Source organism: Bombina bombina, chromosome 2, assembly GCF_027579735.1.
Source record: "Bombina bombina isolate aBomBom1 chromosome 2, aBomBom1.pri, whole genome shotgun sequence".
NCBI classification, from domain to species: Eukaryota; Metazoa; Chordata; class Amphibia; order Anura; family Bombinatoridae; genus Bombina; species Bombina bombina.
Window position 1 is genome coordinate 290,342,857 of NC_069500.1, and position 23,832 is coordinate 290,366,688.

A 23,832-nucleotide genomic window follows, 5' to 3' on the forward strand; every position below is an offset into this window, starting at 1 on the left:
AGAAGGTTGTAAGTGCCCCAACCGTATATGAGCTTGCGACCAAACCGTAAGGGGATCTCTATATAGAAAGTTGTTTTTTTATATGTTTTGGGAGGTCTTTCAAGGGACAATACGGAAGATAAGCCAAAGCATATGGCGCTGTAACAGACTCCTCTAAAGATTTGTCATAAAAGTGTCTTGTATCTAATTGCCAGTCCATTACTATTCGCAGTAAAGCTGCCCAGTTGTAAAGCCAAATATTTGGAAGACCTAGTCCCCCATCTAAATAAGAGAGTTGGAGTTTTTGAGCTGCTATTCTCGATTTTTGCCCTCACCAAATAAACTGTCTAATAGCCCTCTCCATTCTCCTGATATCTCCTTTGGTCAGTAAGAAAGCTAGCATTAACATGGGATATAGGAGCTTTGGCCGGAGGGACATTTTAAAAATATTGATACGACCAGTGAGGCCAGAGGGGAGGCCTTTCCACCTGGTAAGTTGGGAGCATATTGAAGTGCACTGAGTTTCAATGTTAAGTTTATACAATGTATGGGGGTTTTTGTTCAAATTTATACCTAGATAGGAAAGTGAGTTGGGCACCGTGAGTTGGGCACCTCCACAAAGGGGTAGGTTGTATCATCAGAGCTATTTTTATGTAACCATAGCATTTATGACATAGAATTATTAGTCTTGTAGCCTGAAATTTTACCAAACACTTCCAGAGTGTCCATGATTATAGGAATATGTATTTTTGGGGAGTCTACAAACAAGAGCATGTCATCCGCGTATAAGGCCAATCTATGCGCGTTATTATTAATATTCACACCCGGAAAAGCCTGCTTCAGTTTCACCGCCAGGGGCTCTATAGCTAAATAAAAAATCAATGGGGATAAGGGACATCCCTGCCTGGTGCCCCTTTCCAGGGCAAAATCTGGTGAGAAACTACCATTGACTAATAAGCGGGCAATGGGGGATGAGTATAATTTACGCAAGGCTTGTAAATAGGGACCCTGGAAATTGAAGCGCTCTAAAGCGTTGAAAAGGTAGGGCCATGCCACTCGATCGAAAGCCTTTTCCGCATCGAGGGACAAAAGAAAAGCCTCCGATTTTTCGTCTACTGGATTAGTGTTCCCCCTCTCCCAGTAATGGTTTATAACCTGAAGTACTCTTCTGAGATTTGTTACAGAGGTTCGTTTATGCACAAAGCCTGTTTGATAAGAGTGAAGAAGAGAGGGCAATATGGTTTTTAATCTGTTTGCTAGGATTTTTGTGAATGCTTTATAATCCGCATTGAGGAGTGAAATTGGACGGTAAGACTCTGGAAGTGAGTGGTCCTTACCTGGTTTGGGGAGCAAAGTTATATGTGCAGAAGAAAAAGTATTAGAGGGCAAAATATCATCCCGCAGAAGACCATCATAAAGCCTACCTAGTATGGGTGACATTGGGGCAATAATATCCGATAAAATTCTATTGGGAGACCATCAGGTCCTGCTACCTTACCCAGTGCTAGTGATTTTATTGTGTGCTGAGTCTCTTCTAATGAGATGGGCGCATTGAGTGATTCCAACTGGTCCCCACTCAGCTGGGGGAGTGCTATCGTACTCCAAAACTACCCTGTATGACATTTGTATTTATTTTCTCATCATATACATTTTTTATCCTTTTATAACATCAGCACACTTTTTTATCCCTTCATTGGGATACGTTCATTCTGTTTGGTATACAGGTTTCTAAAATATGATGCAAAACATTGCGCCACCTCTGATGTTGTTTTATATGTACAAACCTTGTATTGTAAAGCAGCTGCCTCCCTCCTTGTCTCTTTTCTATTCACTAATGAGGCTAACAGTCTACCTGACCTATTCCCAAATCTATTAAATTTACTCACAGTTTTTAAGAGTCCAGATGCAGCTTTTTGTTTTAAGAAGGCTTCCAGTTCCTCTTTGATTAAGAGAACTGCATCATATGCTTCTCTAGACTTATTTAAACTATATGCTTGGTAAGACTTCTCAAGATCTTTCTGTAGCCGTTGTATTTTTTTTAAAATTTATGTTTCAGGTTTGCCACATATGAGATAATATGTCCTGTAAGGACTGCTTTAGCAGTATCCCAGAATAGTTGGGGTGTCTCTAAATGTTGTTGGTTATCTGTAAAGAAGTCGTTCCAGCAGTGGACTAGATATTTTTGAAAAGCCTCAGAGTGTAACAGGTAGGATGGGAATTGGAGTGTGTTTCTATTTGGTCTCGGTCTATGAAGCTGCAGTGTCAGCCCTACCGGAGCATGATCTGATAGTAAGATTGTATGTATTTTCTCCTGACTAACACAAGGAATCAAAGAGTCCGATACCAAAAACATGTCAATCCTGGAAAGTAAACCCGCAGTTTTGAATAGACAAGTAAAATCCCTTTCCATTGGATGTCTCCTTCTCCAAATGTCGCACACTTCTAGATCTATCTGTAATTTTTTAAATACTTTGTGTTCGAATTTACCTTTGTATCTTAGGAGCCTAGAATTAATACACTTGGGCTGTAGCCAAGACCTATCCAACTGAGGGTTTGGAGCCAGATTAAAATCTCCACCAATTATAAAATGAAAACTTACAAATTGAGTTAAAGCTTGTATTAACCTATCCTTAACCTTTGTTGTTGGGTGCATAAATATTACAAAGTATGTATATCGTGTTCTGCAGTTTAATTTTTACAATAAGAAACCTACCCTCATCATCCTTACAAGTTTGAAGAATATCTACTGTATGCCTTTTCCCAAATAAAATATCCAGCCCCCTACTAGAGCTTGTGTAAGATAAATATGATAGCGATCCCATCCATGTTCTTTTTAATTTATCATGTTCTACATCTGTCAAGTGCGTTTCCTGTAAGAACGCAATGTCTGAGTCCAGTCTCCTCAGATGAGACAATATCGAACTTCTTTTCACTGGGGAATTAATGCCCCCAACATTCCAAGAGGTTAGTTTAAGTGACAATTGTTATACCAGTGAGAGATAGAGCGACACAGCGGTGAAAAAAAAAAAGGGAACCCCTCCCCTCTCTCCCCACACCCCCGGCAGAGTCCTACTCCAGTAAGTCAGAATCCCATATATTCTGCAGTTGCTCACAAAAGCATGGATTTCATCTAGAAAGAAAGATTTGTTTCGCACACAGAGATATAACCCACTAGGACAAAAAAGACATTTCTCAGCAGTTACTGAACATATATTAGTTATATAGCTACCTAATAATAACATTCCATGAGACATCCAATAAACTTTCAAGGCAAGGCTAACACAAAACACTACATAAGTATAGACCAGGACTAAGTGAGTGTTTCTGTTCCAACCTGTGTGCCCATAAGAGTATTTTTGTGGCTTGTTATTAGTATGTCCTCTAGTAGCGTATGTCAAAGGTAAAGCCTCAGGAGTGTTCCCTACATATAAACTATAGTATGGTAGTTTCTGTCCTATTAAGTCGCTGGGCGTATAAAACAACTCCAAGACAGACGGATCACCTAAGGTAACTGAGCTGTGTAGTGTGTCCCAGCGTATGGCCACAAAGAAAAAGAAAATTACCAGGTATGTGATGCAACTATATATTAATTTAATTTCCCTAACTAATATCTCACTACTTATTGCAGGTTCATAGTTAGTTAGTCTTGGGGTCATAGAGCCTGTAACCCTGTATGAATATGTATGTGTGTTTCCGTATGTCGGTGTTATTACTCTAAACATCATATTATTAAGCAACAGGTACATGTTCAACATTTGTTTTGAAATATGCAATAACACTTGAGGCATATCCAAACTAAGAACAATAATAAAAACAAAAAGAGAAATTAAAATTAGAGCCAAAACATTATCTTGAGCAGACGATAGTGTAGTAACAGTTAGTGATGTGAATTCACTAAGGTGAGAGTCACAATTTATCAACTGTCTGCTGAACAATTGCTTGCAAAATGAGGTTAAGTTGGCCCGAGTCTCATTAGAATCATTGACAAAACATCTACCCTTCCCCATGGGCTGGCAATCTCTGCTTTCAACCCGTATGATCAGATCAAGCCAGAGTATCTCCAATGTTGTCAGCCATTGTAAAACCCAAATTACAATAAAGTGCATAGCCATAAGCATTTACTATCAAAGACATAATTACGTGTTGGCCAGAGCAGGTGTCCTTCAGCCAGGCCCCTGTTGTTTCTCCGATGCTAGATGCAGGAAATAATAAGGCCACTTGTCGTCCTTGCTGATAGAGACGTGAGCATATAGGGGTGAAATCTTTGCGTTGTTTAGAAACTTCAGAGGAGAAGTCCTGAAATAGCAGAAGTTTGCTGCCCTCATAAATTACTTCTTTCTGTAATCTGTATGCTCTAAGAATCCTCAGCTTCTCTTGAAAATTAAGGCACTTGAAGATGACTTGTCTCGGTTTTGTGCTACTGGTATCCAGATCACGTTCAGGGCCTACTCTGTGCGCCCTCTCTACATCTATGGGCAGGATATCTTGAGGGATACCAAAAAGTTTCGGGAATATTAGGGAGGTGAATGCCAGCAGATCCTTGCCTTTGACTTTTTCAGGAAGGCCTAGTATGCGCAAATTGTTGCGGCGGCTGCGGTTTTCAAGATGCTCCACTCACTCCTGCAGGATCTTATTATGGCGTAGTAATTGTTGTAATGTGTTACCATCCTCCGTCTGTCTTTCCTCCACCTCTAATATCCTGTTTTCTGGGGTAGTAAGGCGAGCCGAGTATTGCCTTACCTCGCTTGTCAGCGTGTCTAGGCCAGCCTGTAGAGTCTCCATCTTGGGCAGAAAAAAAGATTTTAAGTCCTTCATAAGCTGATTCTGATCTGTGCTTGAATTGGCATTTTCCTCAGAGTGTGGAGAAATTTCTGCGAGAACTTCAATTTGATGCTTTGATTTCTTGTCACCAGCCTTATTTTTATAACTCATACTGTGTGTTTGAGGATGTGCAATCTTTTGAAAATATTTTTCCACTTTCATGGATGTATGGTCAGAGATAAAAACTAATGTGAAAAGTCAATATGATGCTGCAGTTTTCCTGGGTAACTGTTGCTTTTATGTGTTTATTATCTTTTGGCAAAGAGCACAGATAAGCATGTCCATCTCGTCATACAAGGGCGGCACAAGATAGGTTACTGTTTGTGTACTCAGGTGTTGTGAATATGGTAATAAAAAAAATAGCTATACCAGCTATGATATTTCAAATGTCTCCCTTGGCTATTAGAAAGATTATTTTGAAGCAAGCCAGGATCAGGGCCTCCCCTCTCTTCCTGTCCCCACTCTCTCCCACAGAATCACTCTCAGTGGCGGGTAAATTACACAGAGTTGGGCAGTTAGTCCAGAAATATACCGTAGAGATCTTTATAAAAACAGCTGCGTAGTAAGGATTATACCTCAGTGCAGGGGGAAGGCTGGATGAAATATTGCAGATCTATCTCTAGCGGTTTAAACCCCTTACACGTGGGGGAAGTTTTAGCCTCAGGCCTGTATACTCACGGTCCCTAGATGAGCGTTTTCAATCTCTGAGAAACTCAGCCAGATGCGGCCCCAATGCGGTCCCAATTCACACTTCTTTCCGCCGTTATGTGCCAGGCCCTCTTACTCTGGCAAGATGGCGCCGGCAGAATAGCGCAGATAGTTACTTGTGAAATCCAGAGGCAAGGGCCGATGATAGTGCCCTTCACACCAAGATGAGCAGTCAGCTTGTTGTGGGAGAACAGCGTCCAACAAGCTCGTTATGTGGGGAGCAGATGGGGTCGTTTTTAACAACTTAAATTGCCTTAATTTTAGGGAGCTCTTTACGGCACCTTCATCCACTAGTCCCGCCTACCGGAAGTCAGGTAAGCATAATTTAAGTTTTTTGAAAGCCCAAGAAGAAGAAACAGCTAAACTAATTATAGTTATTATTAGAGTAGTAGCAGTAGCTTTCTGACGTACGTACAACACCCAAATTGTGTAACAAACGTTCTTTGGAAGGAGGAGGATTAGGACACAGAGATGGAACACCAATTTCCTGATTGATATTTCTATTAGAAACAACCTTAGGAAGGAAACCTAACTTAGTACGAAGAACCGCCTAACAACTTAATGTCTATGAAATGCAACGGCTCAAACTGAGCCAGCTGTAAATCTTTAAGAACAAGGTTAAGGCTCCAAGGAGGAGCAACAGACTTAAAGACAGGCCTGATTTTGACCAAGGCCTGACAAAAAGATTGCACATCTGGCACATCCGCCAAACGTTTATGTAGTAAAACAGATAAAGCAGAAATCTGACCCTTCAGGATACTGACAATCCCTTCTCCAGGCCTTCCTGAAGAAAATATAAAATTCTAGGAATTTTAATTCTACTCCAAGAGTAGCCCTTGGATTCACACCAATAAAGATATTTACACCATATCTTATGGTAAATCTTTTTAGTAACAGGCTTGTGATCCTGAATCATGGTCTCAATGACCAACTCAAAAAAACCACGCATAGACATAATTAAGCACTCAATCTCCAAGCACTCAGCTTCAGAGAAACGAGATTTGGATGAAGGAAGGGACCCTGAATCAGGAGGTCCTTCCACAGAGGTAGTCTCCAAGGTGGGAGAGATGACATCTCCACTAGGTCTGCAAAACAGATCCTGCAAGACCACACAGGGGCTATTAGAATCACTGACACCCTCTCCTGTTGATTGGTATAAGCCACAGAGCTTTTGTTGTCTGACTGGAACCTGATAAACTGGGCTGAGGACAACTGAGGCCAAGCCAATAGAGCATTGTAAATCACCCTCAACTCCAGGATGTTGATGGGAAGAGCAGACTCCTCCCGAGTCCAAAAGCCCTGAGCTTTTAACGAGTTCCAGACTGTTCCCCAGCCCAGCAGGATGGCATCCATGGTTATGATCACCCAGGAAGGTCTCCAAAAGCATGTGCCCTGTGACAGATGTTCCTGAGAAATCCACCATGGAAGAGAGTCCCTTGATGACTGATCTAACTCTATTCTCTGAGATAGATCCTCATGGTCGCCATTCCATTGTCTGAGCATGCACAACTGGAGGTCTCTTAAATGGAATTGAGCAAAAGGAATGATGTCTATGGAAGCCACCATCAGACCGATTACCTCTATACATTGAGCCACTGAAGGATGAGCAGAAGCCTGAAGAGAGAGGCAAGAGGACATGATTTTGTTTTTCCTGACCTGTCAGAAAAATTTTCATCAATAGAGAATCTATTATGGTCCCTAAGAACACTACTCTTGTATCGGGGGAAAGGGAGCTTCTTTCCAGATTCACATTCCATCTGTGGAAACAAAGAAAAGACAACAATATCTCTGTGTGAGATTTTGCTAGTTGAAAAGATGGTGCCTGAACCAATATGTCGTCCAGGTAGGTTGCCACAGCAATTCCACGAGAATGGATCACAGCCAAAAGAGCCCCCAGGACCTTTGAAAATTTTTTGGGAACCATGGCTAGACCAAATGGAAGGGCCACGAACTGGAAATGTTTGTCCAGAAAGGCATATCTCAGGAATCTGTGATGGTCCCTGTGAATAGGAACATGAAGGTATATGGTTGTCATGAAGTCTCATGAAGTGACCCTCTTGTACTAAAGGAAGAATGGAGCGTATAGTCTCCATCTTGAAGGATGGAACTTTGAGAAACTTGTTTAGACACTTCAAGTCTAAAATGGAACGGAAAGTTCCCTCTTTTTTGGGAAACAAAAATATGTTGGAGTAGAACCCGAGACCCTGTTCCTACACTGGAACTGGAACTATCACTCCCAGGAAAGATGAAAGATGTTGTATACATTTCAAGAACAGCTCTCTCTTTATCTGGTCTGCAGATAATCTTGAGAGAAGGAATCTGCCTCTGGGAGGAAAAGTCTTGAATTTCAATTTGTAACACTGGGATACTATGTCCACAGTCCAGGGATCTGGGACATCTTGTATCCAGGCTTGAGAGAACTGAGAAAGTCTGCCCCCCTCCTGATCTGATCCCGGATTGGAGACAAACACTGCACTGATTTGGAATCAGCTGCGGGTTTCTTTGATTGTTTCCCCTTGTTCAAAAACTGATTGGGTTTCCAAGAAGACTTGGATTGTTCCTGCTTGGAAGAAGGGGAAGGCTTTTCTCTGAAGTTACGAAAGGAACAAAAATTACTCTGACGTCCTTTAGGCCTATTCTTCTTATCTTGAGGTAGAAAAGACCCTTTTCCCCCTGTAATATCAGAGATAATTTCTGCCAAACCGGGTTCAAACAAGGTTTTCCCCTTGTAAGGAATCGCCAGAAGCTTGACTTTAGAGAAAACGTCCGCAGACCAGGATTTCAACCATAACGCCCTGCAGACTAGGACAGCAAAACTAGAAGTTTTAGCTCCTAGTCTAACAACCTGTAAAATGGCATCTGCAATAAAGGAATTGGCCAACTTAAGAGCTTTAAAGGGACACTGAACCCAATTTTTTTTATTTCATGATTCAGATAGAGCATGACATTTTAAGCAACTTTCTAATTTACTTCTATTATCAAATTTTCTTCATTCTCTTGGTATCTTTATTTGAAATGCAAGAATGTAAGTTTAGATACCGGCCCATTTTTGGTGAACAACCTGGGTTGTTCTTGCTGATTGGTGGATAAATTTATCCAATAAAAAAGTGCTGTCCAGAGTTCTGAGCCAAAAAAAGCTTAGATGCCTTCTTTTTCAAATAAAGATAGCAAGAGAACGAAGAAAATTGATAATAGGAGTAAATTTGAAAGTTGCTTAAAATTGCATGATCTATCTAATTACAAAAGAAAAAAATTGGGTTTAATCCTATCTTGAATTTCATCCAAGGAAGTCTCTACTTGAGAATCAGACAAGGCGTCAAACCAATAAGATGCGGCACTAGTCACAGTGGCAATACACATCGCAGGTTGACATTGGAGACCTTGATGAACATAAATCTTTTTTAAATAAGCCTCCATCTTCTTGTCCATTGGATCCTTAAAAGAGCAGCTATCCTCAATAGGAATAGTGGTTCTCTTAGCCAGAGTGGAAATGGCACCTTCAACTTTGGGTACAGTATAGTCTTAAATAGAGTCCTCGACAGAAAACATTTTCTTAAAAAAGGGAGTCGGGGAAAAAGACACCCCTGGTTTCTCCCATTACTGTGAGATACTCTCCCTAGCACGGTCCGGCACAGGAAAAACCTCTGAAGTGGAAGGTTCATCAAAGAAACTATTACGTTTACTAGATTTCTTAGGAGTGACAACGACGGGTATCAGAGCTAAAATCTCCTTTAACAATACATAAAGGTGTTCAAGCTTAAATCTGAAGGATACCACCTCAGTCTCAGAAGAAGGAATTATACTGTCCGAATCTGAGATTTCACCCTCAGAAAGTCCCCGATATATCTTCCTCATCAGACTTATGAGAAAGGGCAACTTGGGAAGCAGAGTTGGGGACAGACACCTTATTTTCTGAATTTCTAGATTTCCTCTTGTGTTTTCCCTGTAATCTGGGAATTGCAGCTAATTCCGCAGATACCACTGAAGATACCTGAGCAGCAATTTCTGCTTTTAAAAAAACTCCACTAGGAGTTATAGAGGAACCGCAGGGTAGTGCATGTGACGCCATTGAGGCTTGGGACGAAACAGGAGAAAGCTGAGGTATTATTTGAACAGCATCATCATGAGAGACATTAGGCTAAACAATGTTACCTTTATTTTGCAAGGTTTTCTTGACACATGAAGAACAAAATTGCATAGGAACTGCATCTAAACATAATAAGCATGAATTCATGAGAGCAGACTCTTGCTCCATATCAGACATGTTGTGAAACAGTAAATAAACATGTACAAATAAGTTTAAAAGATTTTAATCAATTAAAATAAGCCAAGTAAAAAATACACTTTACATTTTATCCCAAATTAGGATCGTTCCCCAGCTAAACTTGTGAGAAAAGTTAAGAAAAAACATTTAATAAACATCAAATAAACTTCTAAAACACCCTTCAGGCAACCCCACACCTCAATTACTGAGGTGCCTTACCGCTACCAATTAAGACCGGTACCTCAGAAACGTTATTAAGTAAAGCCGGTCATGTGACTGCAACTGCCAAGCTCAAATTACTGCTGGGAGACAGAGAGGCACTAAAAATAGCTTCCTGGTTCACTGAGTACCAGAAATATTCATATTTTCAAACCAGACAGTTTAAAATGTTACATCAGTTTATTTTAAAGCAAAGGGGAAATGAATTAGCTGCTGAAATAGAAAATGCAGCCTTACTTTCAGTTTAAACTTGTATTGCTTTATTAAGTAAATGTGTCAGAAAATAAAGCCTAATAAAAACATTTTACCCTTTTCTTTTTAAAAGAGTTTAAATATTAGTGTCACACATGCTACAGTGCCTGCTTCATGCTCCAGTGTAACCCATACAACAGGATTATCTATGTCCCAATAAAAAAGCAGTGTCTTTTAATTTAAGTGCATGATCTGCCTAACTGGAAGAAAAAGCACTTACCTGCTCCGCTGTCCGGCATGTAGACAGTTACAAGGTATGAGAAGACACAGCTCTTCACAGAGACCTTTGAAAAAAGAAAGAACAGAGTAGCCAACTCTGGCTTTCTAAACTAGGGCAGCGATTGTTAGAAAAACTCGGTAAGTACCTCTTTACAAGTTCCTAACAGCTTTAAAGCCACCACTACCTGGCTGCAAGGAATGACGTAGAATACGGCTATACCCCAAGACTTGTTTGTAGGTGAAATCAAAATTCTTCTTCAGACACCTAAACTTGACCTCCTCCATGCACCGAAGGCAAAGAGAATGACTGGGGGTTGTGGTTAAGGGAGTGATACTTAACAGTTTAACTGTGGTGCTCTTTGCCTCCTCCTGCTGACCTGGAGTGATATTTGCAACAGTAATTACTCAAGCAGTAGACTCACCATATCTTAGGAAAGAAACAATGGCTACTACTCTATACTCCTCTACCTTGACCTCTCTGCTGCCTTTGACACTGTTGACCATTCCATCATCCTACGGACTCTCAGCTCTCTTGGGCTCTGTGATACTGCCCTCTCCTGGATTCACTCTTATCTCTCTAACAGATCCTTCTCTGTCTCTTTTGCTGGTGACTCCTCCTCTCCATTTCCTCTGTCTGTTGGAGTACCTCAATGCTCTGTCCTGGGTCCTCTACTCTTCTCTGTTTACACTTCTTCACTGAGTAAATTTATCAATAGCTATGGCTTCAACTATCACCTCTATGCTGATGATACCCAGATCTACCTATCCACCCCTGCACTCTCTCCTTCTGTCAATTCTCAGATCAGCAACTGCTTATCTGAATTTCCTCCTGGATAGCCTCTCACCACCTAAATATAAACATGTCCAAGACCAAACTACTTCTACCCCCCCCCTCTCTGACTATACTCCAGTTTCTAATTTTTCTCACTGTTGGCGGCACAACTATCTCCCCATCACCCCAAGTCCGCTGCCTTGGAGTCACACTTGACTCAAATCTGCCCTTCATTCCCCACATCCAATTGCTCTCTTCATCCTGCCGCAACCACCTACGCAATATTTCCAAAATTCGTCTATTTCTGAGCCCTGAAACTACTAAACAGCTAATCCACTCCCTGGTAATTTCCAGACTTGACTACTGTAATAACCTACTAACTGGCATCCCTCTCTCCTGCCTCTCCCTATAAAGCCCTCACAAATGCTGCCCCACCCTACCTGTCCTCACTCATAAACAAATATATGACCTGCTCCTTGCCTCCAACACCATCACCTCCTCCAATGCTAGACTACAGGACTTTTCTTGTGCAGCAGCAACTAGACATGTGCGATTCGGTTCAGTTCGATTCGGAAATTCAGAAAATTCGGCAAATTAAAATAGTGCCGAATCTACCAAAAAAAAATAATTTCGGATTTATTCGGATTTATTCGGTAGATTTGGATGGCCATGGATTACACTAGTATTGTACAGTATATTAGGTTATATCACTCTGCTATGGGTTACACCTAATGTACAGTACATAATACTAGTCTAATCCCACCTAACACTTACCGAAATTCCGAATTTCCGAACCGAATCGAACCGAATCCAGCCGAATTTATTCGAATCCGAATGAATCCGAAACAAATCCGAACCGAATTTATTCAAATCCGAATGAATCCGAAACAAATCTGAACCGAATCGATTCAAATGTTTCCGAATTCGAATTGCTCCGAAACAAAATTCGAAAAAATCCGAATCGATCCAAACCTAATTTTTTCGCCATGCACATGTCTAGCAGCAACCCTCTGGAACGCACTTCCTCAAGCCATCAGACTTTCCCCTAACCTGTCCTCCTTTAAACACTCCCTAAAGACCTCTTTGTTTAGGGAAGCTTATCACATGACTCAGTAACAAATGAATTTCACTTACCTAACAGCTGCCCTCATCTATCTCCTCACTAATGTCATTCTGACCTTTGCAGCCCCACCTTCTGTTTCCCATCCTCCTACCCATCTAGATTGTAAGTTCCCATGGGAATAGGGACCTCAATTCCCCCTGTATTTGACTGTAAAATTTTGTCTTGTATTGTTTCTCCGTTGTACTTTTACCTTTGTACCCATGGGCAGCGCTGTGGTATCTGTTGACGCTTTATAAATAAAGAATAATAACTAGAATCTTGGTCTGTTTACATGATTTCTATTTCCAGGCTTTATATCTTTTTCCTTACTGGGTGTTTTTTTTATTTCTGGCTTGTTTTTCTATTATTTATATGGTGTCTGGGGGTTAAGTAGTTGTTTTTTCCTCAGGACTAGAGAATATTTGGAGTTCAGATTTCCCTTTCATCAGAATAGGGCTCAGAAATATTTTTCCTCCACCCAGTATCAGAATTCCTCTGGTTTCATCTTGGCATAATAGTATAATATTTGTGTTGCTTCAGTGTCTTTAACATTAATCTCTCTGCTTGCGAGACTACAAAGCTATTTACCAGATCTATTTATATGCTCTGGAGAATGCTGTCAGGGTCTGTTACCAATATTTTTCTGGAAAAGCATCAGCAGTTTTATTATCCTCTCCCCCTTCCAAGTCTTGTAGATTCAGTCCTTGATCTAGAACAGGGCTCGACAATCCTAAATATTCTTACTGGCTCCTAAATTTTAAACAGATTTGGCGACCCCTGATCTAGAGGCTCTGGTAGGGGGTTTTAAAAAGTTATTCCTTTTTCAGAAAGGAATCACAAAGACAAATGCGCCTCCTAGTGTAATACAGTTGGAGCAAGTGGAATAATAGACAACAACATTATAATGAACATGTTAATACCATCCCAAAAAACCCTCATGGTTATCAACAATATACATCACCTGTACCTACCCAGAATGGTCATCAACAATATACATCACCTGTACCTACCCAGAATAGATTTGAGATATTACAATCATATAACAGGGAACCTGACATGCAAGAGAGAAATAATAGACAGTTCAACTCCCCACACCCTTTGGAAGGGCCGTCTGTGTTGGCTAATTATGTGGAACACAACACACATCATCAAGGTTTTTTAGACGAACCCCCTCTGAAACTAGCGCCACTTTGGAGGAAAGATGCTCAGCATCAACCCCAAAGGCCCAACCAAGGGGTAAAAAGAGCACACGGCCAAGAGGGAGAAGAGGTAGAGGGGACTCCGCAAAAAAAGCAAAATTGGAGAAATTAAGTAAAGGCATATTTAATCTATTTAGTCATATATTGGATAATGATGAAATTAGAATCCTCGGGAAGGGACTATCATTCTGTCCCTCAAATTCTTATAATACCTTTAACTTATTTGTGGATATTAATAGATTCACACGTAAATTATCCTTACAGAAATACTTTGCGAAAACAATATTGAGAAACAAAGGTATTGAGGGTACACCTATTCTAACCGACTCAATGGCCGAGAGACACCCCCAATTGGTAGTTCATAATGATATAGACCACATAGTAGATCACCTCTATGATGGCTATATACATTCAGATAAATGTCCCCCTTCCTCCTTTATGCCACCTCGAGAGGAAGGTTCTTTTATAGATTTATTTCAGAATCTAGTATTAGAAGATTTAGCCCGCATTCCCAAGCATATTTTAGGTGACTCCAACATATGGCCTAATGAAAGAAGAGCCCTCCTGAATCTGTCCACTAATGATTCAATAGTTATACATCAGGCGGATAAGGGAGGGGGTATTGTCATACAGGATTATCAAGACTACATTAGAGAAGCAGATAGAATCATTAAAGATGTTCAGTACTATAGGCCTTTAGCTCAGGACCCCACATTGGTTTTCACTAAGAAATTAAATTCCATCATTCAATTTGGGTTTGAAGAAGGTATTCTATCTTTAAAAGAAAAACAATATTTAAGACCTAAAAATCCCAATATTCCGTATTTTTACCACCTCCCCAAAATACATAAGAATTTACAAACACCTCCAGGTAGGCCCATAATAGGGGGCATGGATAGTATTACAGACCATCTCTCAGCCTATGTAGATTTCTACTTGCAGAAATATGTGAAATAAATATTTATGGATTATATTCTAATATATCACACAAAATAAGAGTTAAATATGTATCTGATTATTTAAATGAAGATATTTATATGCCTCCAATACAGAAAGAATATATTTTGGCGCTAATTGACTTTATATTGAAACATAACTATTTTAAATATTTGGATAGCCATTATATACAGATTAAGGGCACTGCCATGGGGACCAGGTTCGCCCCCAGCTTCGCCAATTTAATCATGGGACGTTTTGAAGATTTATACATTTATTGTAGAAGCTGGGAGCAGAACCTGGTCTTCTATCGCAGATACATAGATTACCTTATCATTATATGGGGTGGGTCCATAGATTCAGCCAGAGACTTTGCCCATAAATTAAAAACCAACTATTTTGGTCTCACTTTCACTCATAAAATACACCCAGAAGAGATTGAATTCCTAGATAAAGTTCTCACTTGGAATGTGAATAATTCGGTTCAATCAAAAACCTTCTTCAAATCAGTGGATAGTAACAATTTTCTAGACTACCGAAGCAATCACTTAGATAGTTGGAAGAGGAACATCCCATTCAGCCAGTTTAGACGTATTAAGCGTAATTGTACTCTGCTAGAAACATATGATTATCAGTCCCTTACCCCAAATAATAGATTTATTGAGAAGGGTTATCCTTTGACGCTTATAGAAGAGGGGTACCTGAGAGCCAGAAGATTAGAGAGAGAGGATATTCTTAATCCTCCACCCAAAAATGGGTTGAATACTAATAATGACAACAAAAGGAAGACCACATCATTTATCACTAACTATAACGCTAATCATAAAGCTATGAAGAAAATATTAAATAAACACTGGTATCTTCTCAAAAAAGATCTGATTTTCAAGGGAATATTAGACGATACACCTAACAACTTTTAGGAGAGCCCCTACAATTAAACAAAAAATAGCCCCTAGCAAAATTATAATGTCTAAAAAAATGCCAAAAATAGGAAACCTAGCCAATAACAGATGTCAACAAAAAGGATCTTTTAGATGTAGAATATAAAGATGTAATATATGTAAATATGTGACACATGGGGTCACTAGTGTTACTTCCTCTACCTCAGGATATACATATCAACTTAAAGAGAGATTGGACTGCAGCTCCAACTTTGTAATATACCTACTCACTTGTATATGTGAGGCCCAATATTTGGGCAGAACGATTAGGAAAGTTAGAAGCAGATGGGATGAACACTAATATATATATATAAGGGGAAGCTCAAACAAAGTGTCTCCCGACATCATGCCCAGTGTCACCCTGGTTCTAACTGTCAGTTTCGGATAACTCCCCTGGAAAGGATTCATTACAAACAAGGTACCAATAGGTTTAAAAACCTATGCCAGAGGGAAACCTACTGGATTTATAAATTTCGTACTCTCTTCCCAGCGGGGCTAAACGAGAACATAGACATGTCCGCTTTCTGAATATTTGTTTAATTCTTTATGATTTTCTGCTAAACCTCATTTAAATGTACATCTTGTTAAGTGTATATCATGAAAGAACAGAGAACAAACAAATGATGCAGACAGAAAATGAGCAAGCGTGAGTGGAGACCGCTGTTACTATCGCAACATGCAGAGTTAGTTTGATTCTTGAAGGATAATATCACTATTGTACGTATATCACAGTCAAAATATCCAGGATATATTATGTAATATGAAGTCACTGCCAAGCAAGAAAGTAGAGCAGATAAAGATATTGTAGCTGGTAAGTGGTTAATCAAGCTGTATGTGTCAGGAAAACCAGGTCCTGCATAATTGGATGCTTGTATTAGTACTTAGGTATAATAAACCAGTCAGTCCACATAACCTAGTACACATGCATTCAGGCTGAAAAAATGCGGAACATATAATCCTCTTTCAAAGTAGGTCTTAAACATCAATCCCGTCGCTCACTTGTTAATAAGTGCTACAGATGCAGTGGCAAGCATGAAAAATGGATAAGTAAGTGCAGCAAGCAGGCATGTAATGAGTCAATGCGCTAGGGTAGGGTACAGATACTAGGCTGGGGAAATACTCATACAAAATAACAAGGCTCCCTTATAGTTAAACAACCTGTTATATGAGAAACGAGCCCCGAGCCATGATAAAGTACAGTTTGTAATTACTCACTACCCTTAGCGTGACCTCCGTCTGGAAAATCCTCTTGCGCGTCTCGGTCTAAGTCTCCGTAGTAGTGTTCCCGGCTCCAACTCTGCTCAGCTGGTCTCCACGCTGGCACGCTGCTCAACTCCTCCTCCGGTCATGACGTCACCCGGCTGGGCAGTCCATTGTCGCTGTGAACGGTGCGGTAGGATTGGAGACTCGAGTCCCAGTACTCCAAGTAAAGTTACAACAAATGAATCCAAAAATGTTCCAGCAGACAAGAGTGTTATGAAAGAATAAAAAATAAGCTTTATTAGGACCAATTAAAAACGATACAAAAATAGGCAGACTCCTATAAACAATTGGGAGTGTATATCATGTCACCATCTCTTTAACATGCAACATTTACTAGCAGAGGTCATATAATGTTTGAGGTTATAGTTAGGGATGGCCAGAATCCACACCTTTTATATCAGTTTATATATCACTTTGATCACTATAGATACAATTCACTGTTAGGTTTATTAGTTATATCACATAATATTATTACTTCCCAACACTTATTTAATTGTTATATTTATCAAATAATAATCACTTATATTAATTTATTTAGATTATGTTTAGCGAGGATATAATTTAGGTCCTTACATATAGTTTGTATTATTCGCATTTTATATCTCACATTACTTAGCTCTTTTTATAAAGTAGAGGAGAGAATTAGTTACTAGGTAGCATAGAATATACTTTTATAGGTAGTTGCTAATATATTATTTTCTCACATTAGTTTAGTGTATTCCCCTTATCACCATTTGTCATCTCGCCATCCACTTGATCATTAAATACCTTAATTTGTATCATGTTTATATACATTCATATCTCACAATTTTATATATTTTTATTGAATATCCCTTTTAGTATTTGTTCATATATTAGATAGATGTCTTCACACCTTCGATATATACATTTCTTTTAGATCCCTAGAAGTGTGTAGAGATAGATTTAGTCTCACTATTTACTTATTTATTTATCTTATTTAGCCATTTCCCTATATACAAGTGAATTATAGGTATCGCTATATTTTTTTACAACTTGTAGCGAGTATAGTCTGTATATTTGATATAGACGTGACTCTACCCATAAATAGTCTAGAGCGGTGACAGATTTTTAGTACTAACCACATGAGGACCCAGTAATTTGACGAATTCAACTCTCATTGGGCCATGGCCACGTTGCCATTAGCAACATACACGCAAATAATTTTAGGCCTAAACTAGACCGACATCGTAACAATAATATATGACTCGTTATGGGAAACAAAAATAAGGTACAGCATATTGGTATCATAATGAGACTTATTGCTCACATATAGTTATGTTCGAATGTATGAATCACCTGCTCTTTATCATATGAATATTATGATTCCCATATATATTTTTAAATAGTTTTGAATATTCACATAGGACTATTAGATTGAAACATATAAATGTTAACTAAATAAATAACTTCGATTCTACAAGTATAAGTTGAATAAAGTGAGTCCCACATATATAAAAAAGTATAATGGATGGGTCTCAGACAAGGAAAATTAACTCAAACGTAATGAATTTGACTTACTAGCGGCTCATTCCTAATACTTACACCCTTGATGTATCATGTTTATAAATATATTATTTGTGATACTACTTAGATGCATCAGTTATCAGATTAATAATACTATATGTGATGGTGACATGATATCCACTACAAGATATCTGAGAGGGATATAGCGATGTATATTATATATATCTTTTTATTATCATTTTTTTTATTGCTTTTTTTTATTGCTGCAAGTGTGCTTGTATATACTCAATGGTTTTACTATAATATGATGTTAGAGATTTGTATATAATTATGTGTTCACACACCTGAATAGGTGTGTCACTTTTTAGACGATAGGGATTGGATACAATGTGTATTTAAGCCAGTACTCTCTGTTTATGAACAGAAGCCTGATGAAACAGACAGCGGTCTGAGAAACGCGTTGCTTATTGTTCATTTTATATTAGTGTCATTTGTTTGACACTTTGTATTTTACTATACCATTAAATTGTGGTTTTTAAAACTTTTGAGAGTCTGAGCTTAATTGGTCCATATAGGACATTGGAGAGACCAGTAATCTTGTTGTTCCAGTGAGCTGGGACACTGTGAGTTCCCAGTCTGCCTCTATTAGCACAACGGAGTGCTGCTACATCTGTGAGTATCCATTTGGCATTCACATTATTCCACTTGCTCCAACTGTATTACACTAGGAGGTGCCTTTGTCTTTGTTATCCAGACCATCTATGTGACAAAGAGCTGACTCCAGTATTTCGATACATAATCAACATCATCTGTATCACATAGGAGGATCATTTCACACCAGAGTCCTATACAGATAAGATCCAATAGGACTTTTATTTTATTCTTTTATACTCACATATCATCATTTTTATTTGTCATTTATATATATATATATATATATATATATATATATATATATATATATATATATATATATATATATATATTGTGTGTATTTGTTTTTTTATTTTCTTGAATTCATTGTGCTCACTTTTTTACCATTATCAGATTTGGGCGAATATCAGCATAGGCCCAGTCCCACAACACATTAGTGCTTAATTCATTTATTTATTCATATATAGTGTTTTATTTTGTGGGCTATACCAGATATTATTTCATACTTTAGTTCTTGACTTTGCGCCCCATAGAATTACCATCTAGTTTTGGGTAATAGGTTCATCTTTTTCCCAGGGTGATTGTTAGGATTTTGTAGGAAGACCTTTGGTGTTTTTTTGTTTACTCCAATTTATTCCTGCAGTATTTGGTTTACAGATCTGGTCCTTGTGCCCAGTTTCTTTCCTTGGCTGCTTCTTTGCATCCAGAACTTCTATTTAGGTCTTTTTTTTCTATTTGGATTCTAGTTCTCTCAACTTAATGGCTTGGGGATAGAATCAGTTTTCTGTTCTTTTTTGCTAATCTTTCTGACTTTCTTGATTTAGTCAAAGCCTGACCTATAATTAAGCCTGCTATTTCCTAGTTCTTCTTTCTGGAAGTTTTTTGTTTCATTTAGCTATTACCACTGATAGACAAATTGCTGCTCTTTATTTCTTTTCTCCTTATCTAATTTAGGATCAGGTGATGTTTTCTGACTATTTAAGTTGGGATATTGTTGTTCCTTTCTTATGTCTTATTTCCATATAATTATTCTGAGTGACCTATTTATTTTGGTTTCTGTTAGAGCTTTGTAGTGTTAGTTTAGGCTTTTTATTTATATAGTTTTCTTGGATGCAGGTTTGCATCCACCCAGATGGTTTTCTGTTCTTTCTTTCTTTCTTTCTTTCTTTCTTTCTTTCTTTCTTTCTTTCTTTCTTTCTTTCTTTCTTTCTTTCTTTCTTTCTTTCTTTCTTTCTTTCTTTCTTTCTTTCTTTCTTTCTTTCTTTCTTTCTTTCTTTCTTTCTTTTCTTTCTTTCTTTCTTTCTTTCTTTCTTTCTTTCTTTCTTTCTTTCTTTCGTTCTTTCTTTCTTTCTCTAGACAGCTATTTGGTCTTCCTTGCATATAAAGTATCTCACAAAAGTGAGAACACCCCTCACATTTTTGTAAATATTTTTTTATATTTTTTCATGTGACAACACTTAAGAAATGACACTCTGCTACAATGTAAAATAGCATGTGTACAGCCTGTATAAATTTGCTGTCCCCTCAAAATAACTCTACACACAGCCATTAATGTCTAAACTGTTGCCAACCAAAGTGAGTACACCCCTTAGTGGAAATGTCCAAATTGGGCCGAATTAGCCATTTTTCCTCCCCAGTGTCATGTGACTTGTTAGTGTTACAAGGTCTCAGGTGTGAATGGGGAGCAGGTGTGTTAAATTTGGTGTTATCGCTCTCACACTCTCTCATACTGGTCACTGGAAGTTCAACATGGCACCTCATGGCAAAGAACTCTCTGAGGATCTGAAAAAAAGAATTTTTGCTCTACATAAAGATGGCCTAGGCTATAAGAAGATTGCCAAGACCAAGACCAGCAGTTTCACAGGACAGGTTCCACTCAGAACAGGCCTCGCCATGGTCAACCAAAGAAGTTGAGTGCACATGCTCAGCGTCATATCCAGAGGTTGTCTTTGGGAAATAGATGTATGAGTGCTGCCAGCATTGCTGCAGAGGTTGAAGGGGTGGGGGGTCAGCTTGTCAGTGCTCAGACCATACGCTGCACACTGCATCAAATTAGTCTGCGTCCGAGAAGGAAGCCTCTTCTAAAGATGATGCACAAGAAAGCCTGCAAACAGTTTGCTGAAGACAAGCAGACTAAGGACATGGATTACTGGAACCATGTCCTGTGGTCCGATGAGACCAAGATAAACTTATTTGGTTCAGATGGTGTCAAGCGTGTGTGGCGGCAACCAGGTGAGGAGTACAAAGACAAGTGGTGTGTCTTGCCTAAGTCAAGCATGGTGGTGGGAGTGTCATGGTCTGGGCCTGCATGAGTGCTGTCGGCACCGGGTAGGGAACCATGAATGCCAACATGTACTGTGACATACTGAAGCAGAGCATGATCCCCTTTGGAGACTGGGCCGCAGGGCAGTATTCCAACATGATAATGACCCCAAACACCCCCCCAAGACCACCACTGCCTTGCTAAAGGAGCTGAGGGTAAAAGTAATAGACTGGCCAAGCATGTCTCCAGACCTAAACCCTATTGAGTATCCTTAAATGGAAGGTGGGGGAGCGCAAGGTCTCTAACATCCACAAGCTCCGTGATGTTGTCATGGAGGAGTGGAAGAGGACTCCAGTGGCAACCTGTGAAGCTCTGGTGAACTCCATGCCCAAGAGGGTTAAAGGGACACTGAACCCATTTTTTTTCTTTCATGGTTCATATAGAGCATGCAATTTTCAGCAACTTTCTAATTTACTCATATTATCAATTTTTCTTCGTTCTCTTGCTATCTTTATTTGAAAAATAATGCATCTAAGCTTTTTTTTTGGTTCAGAACTCTGGATATCACTTTTTTATTGGTGGATGAATTTATCCCAGGTTTTTACCCAGGTTGTTCACCAAAAATGGGCCAGCATCTAAACTTACATTCTTGCATTTCAAATAAAGATTCCAAGAGAATGAAGAAAATTTGATAATAGGAGTAAATTAGAAAGTTGCTTAAAATGTCATGCTCTATCTGAATCACGAAAGAAAAAAATTGGGTTCACTGTCCCTTTAAGGCGGTGCTGGAAAATAATGGTGGCCACACAAAATATTGACACTTTGGACCCAATTTGGACTTTTTCACTTAGGGGTGTACTTACTTTTGTTGCCAATGGTTTAGACATTAATGGCTGTGTGTTGAGTTATTTTGAGGGGACAGCACATTTACACTGTTAAACAGGCTGTACACTCACAAATTTACATTGTAGCAAAGTATCATTTCTTCAGTGTTGACACATGAAAATATATAATAAAATATATACAAAATGTGAGGAGTGTACTCACTTTTGTAAAATACTGTATTTTCTACCATTTTTATGTTTTTACTTCTTCTGAGGTCGCCTTTGGTTAGGATGTCCTTCAGGCAGTTGTCTCACTTTATTTTCTTTATGTTGGTTATTTTTTCATTGCCTTTTTTAGGCTCTATTGGGGTTGTGGATTTAGTTTCTCAGTGAAAGACGATTTTTCTTAGATCCCTCCCTTTTCTGTTATTACTCATGGACTCCTCAGCTTAGCTATTAGTTACCAGGAGTAATGGATCATCTACCCTCACCATCTGTATGAAAGAAAACATAATATATGCTTACCTGATGATAAATTCATTTCTTTAATGGTGGTGAAAGTCGATGAGACTCCACCCTGTTATGATCTGGGTTCATTTTTCCCTGCTCCTTATTCCTTTTATTGGCTTTTATTGCTTTTTTTCTACCTCATTTAGTTTGGCTATATGTTAGACTAAGGAATCTGTGAGGTCGGAGGGGTTTTATAGAGTTCTTGAGTGTCATGATGCACTCATGAGGAGTAGTTGATACCTGGATTGGTTACCCAGCAGAGGTGGTATTGTGATCTCAGCATTGCCAGGTTAATTTGAACTGCTCTTTCTTTGTGCAACATCTGTGTTCAGGAATGCTGTTGTCTAAAGATGCCCCTCCTCCCCTGTTGGTGGTTGGTGGTTGGTACTTCCTGATACTGTGAGTTAAGGCTTACTATGTATGGTTGGAGGATCCTAAATTATAAAAAGGGCGGGGGCCTTGACAAGACAAAAAAGAAAGCTGAGTTTTTAGTTGTATGTAACAGAGAATTTAGTCAGAACCAGTCTGGGACCAGGAGTAGTAACATCACTAACTGCAGGTTATCCACATATCTCAAGGAACTTCGTAATAAATTTAGCTTTTGTGTTATGTTATGTCCCAGTTTATTTTAAAGAATTGAATCTTTGCATATAGGTTATTTTGAATGTTTTTATAATTTGGCACTGTGTAGCCTGTATTGGTATTTTAGTTAAACACATACGGCTAGATTTAGAGTTTTGTCAGTAAAGACCCGCGTAGCTAACGCAGCTTTTTTTCCTACCGCTGTTTTCAAACAACGCTGGTGTTTAGAGTTGTCTGAGGGGCTGCGTTAGGCTCAAAAAAGGGTGCGTTGAGCCTAATATAGCTCCACTTCAACTCTCAATACCAGCGTTGCTTACGGTAGTGGTAAGCTGGGAAAACGTGCTCGTGCACGATATCCCCATAGGAAACAATGGGGCTGAGCTGGCTGAAAAAAAACACCTGCAAAAAAGCAGCCTTCAGCTCCTAACGCAGCCCCATTGTTTCCTATGGGGAAACACTTTCTAAGTCTGCAACTAACACCCTAACATGAACCCCGAGTCTAAACACCCCTAACCTTATACTTATTAACCCCTAATCTGCCGCCCCCTGCATATTATTATTAACCCCTAATCTTCCGCTCCGGACACCGCCACAACCTACATTATCCCTATGAACCCCTAATCTGCTGCCCCTAACACTGCCGACCCCTATATTATATTTATTAACCCCTAATCTGCCCCCCCCCAACATCGCCTCTACCTAACTACACTTATTAACCCCTAATCTGCCGACCGGACCTCACCGCCACTATAATAAATGTATTAACCCCTAAACCGCCGCTCTCCCGCCTCACAAACACTAGAATAAATTGTATTAACCCCTAATCTGCCCTCCCTAAC

General features: G+C 39.2%; 1 pseudogene; it reads left to right on the forward strand.

The window, feature by feature from the left end:
• Positions 1 to 5,003: 5,003 nt before the first annotated feature.
• LOC128646926 (tigger transposable element-derived protein 1-like) overlaps positions 5,004 to 23,832 on the forward strand; it is a 48,254-nt pseudogene continuing 29,425 nt past the window's right edge.